Below are 11402 nucleotides of genomic sequence, written 5' to 3' on the forward strand. Positions count from 1 at the left end.
CTACATGTCTTTGGACTGTGGGAGGAAACCGGAGCACCAGCAGGAAACCCACGCAGACACGGGGAGAACATGCAAACTCCACTCAGAGGACGACCCGGGACGACCCCTAAGGTTGGACTCAAACAAAATCAAAGAAATTATTTTCCAATGTAGTCAGATCCTGTAAATCTTCAGCATCTGTAAGCACATAACAAATTCATACCTCAGCACCAGAAGGCCTCTTTTCTATTCCTGTCCCTACACTTCCTTCTTCTGAGATACACCACGGCCATCATTTGTGGCCAAGTCTTTGCCAAGGACACAGAGGGGAGACGGACAAGGAGACTGGTGTTGACGCACACGATTTTGTCTAGAATAATTTCTACGGCCACCATCAGCTCCTCGCTCCAAGCCGTCTATGTTGAATCCGGTTTAGTTCAGTGGCGTTGTGCTCTGGGTTGTGTGTCTGCGTCACCGGTCCCTCGCTCTCCCTCTCTCTCTCTGCCAAGAGGAAGAGTGCACTTAACACTGCTCTCATGTCTTACCGCTCGTTGCTTCAGTTAATAGTGAGTGTGTTATTTTTGGACCAGTGGAGCGACTCCCGGTCTCTTTACCGGTCAGAGAGCGAGCAACCGCTTTCATAAACATCTCATAAAACATATTTCTCATCATGCGGTGAGCAATAGCTTGTTAGCATGTCATGTGCCATATGTGTCTATATGGATCCATGGGCGTATGTAGTGTGCAGTGGCGTTTCTGGCCATTCTGGCGTGCTAGGCGAGATCTCCAACACCCCCCCCCCGACCCCAAAAAAATGGCCGGGAAATAACACTTTTTAAATTTTACTATTATAAACATGAAAAAAAGGCAGCATGGTGGCGCAGTGGTTGGCGTGGTCGCCTCACAGCAAGAAGGTCCTGGGTTCGAGCCCCGGGGTAGTCCAACCTTGGTGGGTCGTCCTGGGTCGTCCTCTGTGTGGAGTTTGCATGTTCTCCCCGTGTCTGTGTGGGTTTCCTCCGGGGGCTCCGGTTTCCTCCCACAGTCCAAAGACATGTAGGTCAGGTGAATCGGCCATACTAAATTGTCTCTAGGTGTGAATATGTGTGTGTGTGTGTGTGTGTGGGGGGGGGGGGCTGTGATGGCCTGGCGGCCTGTCCAGGGTGTCTCCCCACCTGCCGCCCAATGACTGCTGCGATAGGCTCCAGCATCCCCGCGACCCTAAGAGCAGGGTTAAGCGGTTCAGATAAAGGATGGATGGATGGAAACACGAAAAAAAATAAAAATAAAATTCACACTGCTCCTCATAATGTACAGATGTGATATAGCATCTCAATTAGCCTACTTTCCAAAAATTAGACTGGATGAGCAATGGCTTTGATGCAATGACATTAATAATACAGCATTGTGGCGTCCGGGTGGCATGGCGGTCTATTCCGTTGCCTACCAACACGGGGCTCGCCGGTTCGAATCCCCGTGTTACCTACCAGCTTGGCCGGGCATCCCTACAGACACAATTGGCTGTGTCTGCGGGTGGGAAGCCGGGTGTGGGTATGTGTCCTGGTCGCTCCACTAGTGCCTCCTCTGGTCGGTCGGGGCACCTGTTCGAGGGGGAGGGGGAACTGGGGGGGAACAGCGTGATCCTCCCACGCGCTACTTCCCCCTGGCGAAATTCCTCACTGTCAGGTGAAAACAAGCAGCTGGCGACTCCACATGTATCGGAGGAGGCATGTGGTAGTCTGCAGCTCTCCCCGGATCAGCGGAGGGGGTGGAGCAGCGACCGGGACGGCTTGGAAGAGTGGGGTACTTGGTCAAGTACAACTGTGTAACAATAGGATTGCCACTCCTAGTTTGTGGTTCCAGGGAGCAATTAAGAGTGTGGCACAGACCCTGAGTGAGGCTGGCTAGAGGTGAAAGTAACGGAACTGACTGAGGGATCTGTGTTAATAAGTAAGCAAGTAAGGCTTTAACCGTCCATTCTGTAGCGTTAAGTAAAGAACGGAATAAAAGAAAACATGGTGGCAGCAGTGCACAAGTTTAGCTGCCATTAGATGCGACTGAGTGCTGCTAGCTAGCTAACGTACATTAGTTTAGATTCGACTGACCAAAAGATCACTGGACTTGGTTTATATAACCAAGTCCAGTTGATTCAATTCCTTTGGATGAGTTTACATCGTACACCGACCTTACCATGCCCAGTGCAGAGGAAAGTACAGGAGTCAAGCTATTCCACTATCTCACAGGAGAGAGTGGTGGCGCTGTTTGATGGACACTGTAATCCAGAGGTAAATGAGACTGTTGAGAGACACAGGTTTTTTTTTTATATGAGAAACCAAGGATTGACAGAAACCGTTGACCAATACATCACAGACTGGAGAATGCCAGCCAGTAGTTGTAATTTTGGAGACATTAAAGACTTGCTAATAAGAGACCGGACACAAATAGCTCTGCAATGAGGGAGCGATTACTCAGGGAAAAGAATCTGACCCTGAAAAATGTCTGCAACTATGTAGAGCTACAGAGCTGTCAATAGAAAACAGCAAAACACTACAAGGACAGACAGTAGAGGAAGTGCATGCCCTGAAACAGACAGCTATGAAAAGCAAAGAAGACGAGATCTGCTGTAAGTTTTGTGGTAAAACTCATGAGAGAAGTAACAACAAACGCCCAGCTTTTGAGAAAAAAAAATGTAAGAAGTGTGGAAAAGAAAAACACTTTGCTTTACCATGCAAATCAAGAGCAGAGAACAGCAGGACATATAAGCTAGAGCATATTGTCTCAGAGCAGTACAGTGACACATATGAGGACATTATGACCATAACGGAGGAGAGTTTAAACCGAGTAGAACGGAGCCACAGCAAAGGCCAACAACACTATGCAGGAATGATGATAGGCAAGAAACGAGTTAAGTTCCAGATAGACTGTGGAGCTACCTGATTCCAGTACATCTCCTCAACCCAGACACACAGCTGGAGCACACAGAGAACGTGCTTGTGATGTATAATAAAACCAGGCTTAGTCCACTGGGTAGATGTAAGGTCAAGGTCAGAAACCCCAGAAACAACAAACTGTATAGACAGGAGTTTCAAGTAGTAGACCAGAGTGACAGGGTACCTTTACAGGGCAGGAAGGCCAGTGAGGCCATGAAGTTAATTAAAGTATGGTATGAAAATATCCTGGCCATTGACGGTGTAGTGCAAAAAGAACTGCGTGCTGTGACAAAGGAGGAAAAAATGTGACAAACACATGACAATGGCGAGAATAGAAACAGAGTTTGAAGATGTGTTCACCGGTGATGGCTGTTTGGAGGGAGAATACAGCATTGAAATACACAACAGTGTACCACCAGTGAAACTGCCAAAGCGCAGAGTGCCTGTTGCAATGATGGCACCTCTGAAAGAGGAACCCCAGGATCTGGAGAGACGGGGGATCATCACACCAGTAGAGCGGAGCGCAGACTGGATAAGTAGTATGGTCTCAGTGACAAAACCGAATGGGGAGCCAAGAATCTGTATACACCCAAAGCCACTGAATAGAGCACTTAAAAGGAGCCATTTTCTCCTACCTACAGTAGATGACGTCCTCCCAGAGATGTCAAAGGCCAAAGTATTCACAGTTTGTGATGTGAAGCATGGCTTCTGGCATGTCAAGCTAGAGGAAGAGTCAAGCTACGTCACCACATTTGCCACCCTGTTTGGCCGGTTCAGGTGGCTGAGAATGCTGATGGGAATAAGCCCAGCACCAGAAGCCTTCCAAAGGAAGCTCATACAAGCACTGGAGGGCTTACCTGGAATATATATCATTGCAGATGATGTGTTGGTCATGGGAGAGGGAGCAACACAAGAGGAGGCAAGCACACACCCAGGCGAGAAACTCAGACGCTTCCTGACCAGGTGAGGATAAGTTCAAACTGCGACAACAGGAGGGACCCTACATTGGACACCTGCTGACGGCTGAGGAACTGCAGATCGACCCAGAGAAAGCGCCAGCGATCAGAGAGATGCGGAGGCTGACAGATGTCAAAGGTGTGCAGAGACTGGTGGGTATGGTGAACTACCTGTCAAAATTCCATGAACACCTGTCAGATGATTGTGAGACTTTGAGACAACTCACACACAAAGAGAACGCGTGATAATGGACAGATGTACATGATGAAGCATTTCAGAGGCTGGACGACAAAATAGCTAACGCACCAGTTCTAAAATACTACAACCAGGAAGAAAAGTTGACGCTGCAGTGTGATGCATTGGAAACAGGACTGGGAGCTGCCCTAACACCGAGAGGTAGACCAGTAAAACATTTGCAAGTAGAGAACTTACACCAACTGAGAAAGGCTATGCCCAAATAGAAGGAATGCCTGGCAATAGTGTTTGGGATGGACAATTCCCATCAATATACCGATGGTAGACAGGTGACAGTACAGAGCGACTATAAGCCGCTAGAAAATATCCACAGAAAGCCTCTAAGTAGTGCACCTAAGAGACTACAGAGGATGCTACTCGGGCTGCAAAAGTATGATATCAGTGTAATCTACGTATGTACCAGGCCGAGATATGTTGCTGGCTGACACACTGAGCAGGGCATACTTACCAGAGAGCACCAAGGGAGACACCGAGACATAGTTAGAGACTGTTAACATGATTAATTACCTACCTATCTCTGCTGAGAGACTGAGCTCAATACGTTATGCTACAAGAGAGGACACAAAGTTACAGAGTGTAGCAAAGAGGATTCTGACCGGGTGGCCACAGAGAAAAAACTTACAAATGACATTCCAACAGACATCCAGCACTACCACTCATTCCTGGATGAATTGAGTTTCCAGGAGGGTGTAGCGTTCGGAGGAGAGACAGCAGTGATACCTGATGCACTCAGAGCCGATATCGCCCGGCACGTCCACTCCTCTCATCTTGGAATAGAAGGCTGTCTCAGGCGTGCCAGGGAATGTGTATACAGGCAAGGGATGAATGAGTACATAAAGACTTTCATCCCCAAGTGTGACATATGTAGGTCAATAGACCCAAACCAACAGAGAGAGACACTGCACCCTCATGATACGGCATGCAGACCCTGGGCCAAGGGGGGTACAGATTTGTTTTCCTTTCATAACAAGGAATACCTGATAACAGTGGATTACCACTCCAACTTTTGGGAGGTCGATTACCTACCGGACATTAAGAGCAGTACAGTAATCAGAAAGCTGAAAGCCCACTTTGCACGACAGGGGATGCCTGATGTTGTTTTTTCAGATAATGGGACGCAGTATGCATCTCAAGGGTTTCAGAGAGTCAGCCAAACCTGGGAATTTGAACACAGGACATCCTCGCCTGCATACGCCCAGAGCCATGGTTAAGCTGAGTCAGCTGTAAAAACAGCCAAGTGTCTCATGCTGAAAGCTATGGCTACAGGACAGGGTCCATACTTGGCTATACTGGACCATCACAACACACCGAGCCAAGGTCTTAACACGAGCCCGGCACACAGACTACTGAATAGGACAAGGACCCTTCATCCTACCACAGGCACTCTGTTGGAGCCGGTGATAATGGACAACACACAAGGACTGAGGAAAGTGTAATGTTGAGTATGGTGTAATACTCAAAGAGAAAAAAAAGAAAAGAAGGAAAAAGAGATGTGGAAGTGGAATGTTTATACACAGTTTGTTTCTTAAAATGTTTGGTTATGGATATTTGAATTGATACTGTTAATTATTACAAGAATACAGAGTATAATGTTAGAGCATAAATTTAGTTATTTTATGAGTGATATTTTGATTGATTTGGTCACTGATGTGTTGATAACATAATTATTTTGTTTATTGATAACATGGACCACTTAGAGTATATTATATGTTGACTACGGGACTTTACTTCAATGAAAAAAAGAAAAGATGTAACAATAGGATTGTTATTCCTAGTTTGTGATTCCGGGGAGCAATTAGAGTGTGATACAGACCCTGGGTGATGCTGGCTAGAGCTGAAAGTAACGGAATTGTATGATTGAAGGATTTATATTAATAAAGTAATAAGTAAGCAAGTAAAGCTTTAACCGTTCATTCTGTAGGGTTAAGTAAAGAACGGAACAGAATGAAACAAATTGGGAGAAAAAGAGAAATATCAAAAAAAAAAAAAAATAATGATAATACAGCATGATAGAGCTTCTACAAAGCTAGGCAGCTTAGCTGATGTTACTGCTACACTCTCAGTAGCTCTAGCTGAGCTAGCTAGCTAGCTCAGCTAGAGCTACTGCTGCACTCTCGGTAGCTCTAGCTAAGCTACTGCTACACTCTCAGTAGCTCTAGCTAAGCTAGCTAGCTAGTTTAGAGTACTACATTTCAAATAGACAAAACCAGAGACAGACGGATGCTTTTGAAAATGTCCAATAAAAACGCCTGTACGCTTTTGTCTCCTTTCTTCCCCATCTTTCCTCTTCTTTCTTACCTGTGCCCCCAATGGCTTTGATCTTTTCATTAGTTCAGACAGACCGGCAGAAATTTTCAACAGATGGAGCAGTGAATTGCCAAGCGGTCTCTCTCGTCATCTCACGCATAACAAATAAATGTCATAGAGTGTTATTATTTGTATTTTTATAATCGTTAAATTGATTGAATTGCCCCTAAAATATAGTATATATATATTTGTAATGGGCAAGAGTGAGGGGTGGGGTCGCCCTTGGTGACCACCTAGGTTGCCGATATGTGTGTGTGTGTGTGTGTGTGTGTGTGTGTGTGTGTGTGTGTGTGTGTGTGTGTGTGTGTCTGTGTGTATTATTGTGTATTTTTGTACTTGGATTGACATGTGCCTGTCACAGACGAGTAACAGAGCCTTCAATGTGTGTGACTTCTACGGAGTCTAATGTCACGTGAAATAGACACACACACACACACACACACTCATCATCATCATCAGTGGTCACTAGGGGTCGAGTATCTCTTCCCTCTGGGTCCCTCTGGGTCTTCAGGTGGGTGTAGAGGCCAATCCTGGAGTTGCATAATGGGAGGACGCCTGCACGTGACAGCTTTTACGTGGAGAGGCTGATGCTCCTGCAGCCACCACACGGTCCTTGGCAGGGGGTGTCCAGAGTCCAGTGGCATGGAGAACCAAGACGATTGGGTACCACCCTCTGTTGCAGCCTTCATCCACCTTCACTGCCGTTGTGACCTGGAGACATCTTCCACCAGTTCTACCGTTAAGGTTTTTGATGGATCGCACTTCATCTGAAACCTCCCTCTTGACCTTGGGTGACCCTACCAGGAGCCAAGCTCCAGACGGCGTACCTCTTGGGATCATTGATACACGCAAGCTTCTCCACCACAGCAAGGTGGTGATCCAGGAGAAGACACACATGCACGCGCGCAATACCAAAACGCATGTACACACACAAAGCAAACAGCAAAGGGAGCGCCAAGGCTTCAAGTACTTACAAACATCCATCCATCCATTACCCAAACCTCTTATCCTGCTCTCAGGGTCATGGGCATGTTGGAGCCTTTCCCAGCAGTCATTGGGCACCCTGGACAGGCCGCCAGACCATCAAAGCCCCCCTCCTCCCCGGAGGAAACCCACACAGACACGAGGAGAACATGCAAACTCCACACAGAGGACGACCCAGGACCAGCCCCAAGATTGGACTACCCTGGGGCTCGAACCCAGGACCTTTTGCTGTGAGGCAAAAACACTAACCACTGTGCCGCTGCACCGCCCACAAGTACAAACAACATCAATAATAAACAAATTAAAATATAATTGGGAAAAAAATACTGTTCTCATGCCCAAGCTGCAAAAGACGGGAATGAGTACGCTAAGATACAAAGAAAATTAATTCACTCCCACAAAAACAACAAAAGTGATGAGGGCTCAGACTGACGAATATTTTGACATTCAGCAGCACTTGACAGACTGCCATGCAATCACTGTCACGTGGAGGCATAGAAACTAAAACTGAGTGATAATTAAAACAGTGTCAAGAGCATGTCACTATAACGTACAAACAACTACAAAAACGAGGCAAACTCACATAATCAATGTTCTCTGATGAGTCACAGAAAACATGGTAGAGTCAGTTCTTCAGACCAAGGAGGTCATTTTGACCGTTTTGGATTTTCAAAGTTTAATAACTTTGTGGGGGCGGGGGGATAAAGACTTGCCGCTCCCTGAATGCTCCTAAAATTGCATATATTTGCATTAAAACGAGTTTTAGATCAATTGCAAAAAAAAGAAATTATAAGCTCTACTTAAAACAACCGTGAGCGGTCGAAATGACTGCGCGTAATTTGTGCGTCATCGTGCGCGTCATGTCACTATAGACGACGCGTGTTGGTCGCGTCATTTCCGTCGTGAAGTCCGTCGCTCTGTCCTAGAAACACACTAGCGCCCTCTAGTGCAGAGAAATAGTCTAAACTTGATTTGTGATTATGTCCAACATGTCTGGGTACAGACGCCGTTACAGACGCACCATGGCAACCACCGAGGCGCTGCAGTATTTACAGGCGCTGGACGGCGGCCATTTTAAATTGTTTGAAAAATTGTATTAAAGTTGTTAAGATGTTAATTTTGGTGTCAGTTAGTTTCACAGCAGACATACTAACATATGTAATGCGTTAACATCAACATGGAGGGGTGGATAAAGCAAACAGACGGAAACCACCCTGAAGAGGTTGGTTTGCTATAGCAGTTCCCTGCGTCGCCACTAGATGTCAGACTATGATTGGTAATCGTAGTACAGATGAGACGCCTAAGGCAGCAGGGCATACATATGGGTCAATTTAGAATAAATTAGTTTTCACAATCTCAGAGATTAATTGTACGTGCTTCTTTTTCTGGCATGTTCTTTGTGTTTTGTCTGTGTGTCTACTTGCTGTTGCACATTTCATTTTGCGTAACCCAAGTTGTGTTTGAGCGAATAAATGTGTGTTTGCTCGAACAGTTACTGGCATGTTTCTTTTTCTCACTCCACATATCCATTATTTCTTTCCATTATTCTTTTCCGTCCTTCTCTTAAATTCTCTTTGTCTTTTATTTATTTAATGTTGTTTTTTTTACATTTATTTATTTATTAGGAACATGATTTAGTACTTGAATGAGCATATTTTATGCTGTGTTTATTAGACAAGCACTTTTGATTTTTCATTTTGGGCATAACTGTTGTTTATTTGGTGGTTAAGGTGAGTTTCCCCCCTACCCTATATAAATGCATTCCATTATTATTATTATTATTATTATTATCATTATTATTATTATTGCATATTTCATATTTGATGTGTTTCTGTGTCTCATGTAAGAGCACTGTGAATTGCTTTTGTGTTTGAGATGTGCTGTAAAAGTAAAAAACCCTTTCGTTTTATTAACTCAACCGGTCTGTTTCACGTTCTCATGTGTCTTCGCTGTTTATCTTCTTTTTTTTTTTGCTCCTTTCTTTTGTTGTGAGAAATCTTCCTAAAACTCTCCTGGGTACCAGCAAGAGTTAAAGGGAAGGTTTACAAGATGGTTGTGAGACCAGCTATGTTGTATGGTCTGGAGACGGTGGCACTGATGAAGAGACAGGAGGAGGAGCTGGAGGTGGCAGAGATGAAGATGATAAGATTTTCATTGGGAGTGACGAAGAAGGACAGGATTAGGAACGAGTATATTAGAGGGACCACTCAGGTTGGACGGTGTGGAGACAAAGCAAGAGAGGCAAGATGGAGATGGTTTGGACATGTGTGGAGGAGAGATGCTGGGTATATTGGGAGAAGGATGCTGAATATGGAGCTGCCAGGGAAGAGGAGAAGAGGAAGGCCAAAGAGGAGGTTTATGGATGTGGTGAGGGAGGACATGTGGCAGAGCTGAAGATGCTAAGCTTTTCATTCGGCGTGATGAAGGACAGGATTAGGAATGAGTCTCTCAGAGGGGACAGCCAAGGTTGGATGGCTTCATTTAAGAGGTTCTCCACAGTCTGGACGGATGACAGCGGTAAATTGGACACGAGGAGCTGAAACAGCTCAGTCACATTTTCATCTGTGTGGTTCTTATCTGCCGGACTTCCATCCTTCATGCAGTCCATAGAGAGAACAGCAGACCGCCCCAGCCTCCCAGACGGGTCTGTAGATGAGAGCTCCTTGATATGCTCCTCCATCGCTTCCATCATCTGCTCAGACCCGCTGACACGGACCTGCAGACAAGACTTCCTGTCCACCCAGGGTGCAGAGGGGAGGCCGTCTTCATTGTCCTCTCTCTGTGGAATATAAAATGTCATCAACAAAAGTATGCAGTACAAAAATATACAAGCCCACAAAACAAATAACCCTTTATTTTTTCCACTGTCTATGACAAGAATTTTACAGGGTGGGATTTTATCCCCCCCCCCAAAAAAGGGATGATGCTTAAAACAGATATTATTTTGCCCGTGCTGATCTGATGCGCAAGAAAACCCGAGTTCATTTGAGCTTCGTCCGTTTGATTCATGCTGACCGTATTGTGAGGTGGCGTGAATCAAAATATTTCTTAGTATCAGAATAGGAATCAGAATCATGTCGATTCCCATTAAGTTCAAGAACGTACAAGGAATTTGACCCGGTATGTTGGCGCATTGTACAGAATGAGAAGTTGTAGAATGAGAGTTATTTACGGGGCAGTGTGGGCTTATGCAAAGTGTCCATATACAGAGGGCATGGTAGGGCAGATAGATATATTGCACTGTGTGTATGCGTGTATGTAGGTGGATTTCATTTCGTGGTGGGGAGAGAGGATCAAACGGGCTGGGGGTGGGTGGGGTCGGTGTCAGTATCTGTGGGTGTCTGGGGGCTTGTTGGAAAGGCCTAGTGCTGTGGGGAAAAAGCTGTCCTCGTGGCACGTGGTTCTGGTTCTTATTGACCGTAACCTCTTGCCGGAGGGAAGTATTTTGAAGAGACCATGGCCTAGGTGGGAAGGGTTGACCGTAATCTTTCTTGCTTGCCTCAGTGTCCTTGAGGTGTAGAGGTCCTGGAGGGCTGGCAGGTTGCGGTCTAGCCTTGTTCTTGGCAGCGGCGGCAGCGTACCAAATAGGGATGGAGGAGGTGAGGATGGACTCAATGATGGTGGTGTAAAAGTGCGCCATCATTGGCTTTGGCCGGTTGAACTTCTTCAGCTGCCGCAGGAAGGAAAACCTCTGCCGTGCATTCTTGGCGAGGGAGCTCAGCTCCCAGTTGAGGGCTTGGGTGATGATGGTGCCCACGAAGCAGAAAGAATCCAGCGTGTTGACTGGGGAGCCACACGGGGTGATGGGGGCGGGTGGGGGTGTGTTCTTTCTGAAGTATATAATCATCTCCGCTGTCTTATAGTGTTGCGCTCCAAGTTTTTCTGGTCGCACCAGGACACCAGATGGTCAATCTCTCACCTGTAGGCGGGCTGATCCTCACCGGGGATACGCCTAATGAGGGTGGTGTCGTCTGCAAACGTGAGGAATTTGAC

This window comes from Lampris incognitus, chromosome 17 (genome assembly GCF_029633865.1).
Source record: "Lampris incognitus isolate fLamInc1 chromosome 17, fLamInc1.hap2, whole genome shotgun sequence".
NCBI classification, from domain to species: domain Eukaryota; kingdom Metazoa; phylum Chordata; class Actinopteri; order Lampriformes; family Lampridae; genus Lampris; species Lampris incognitus.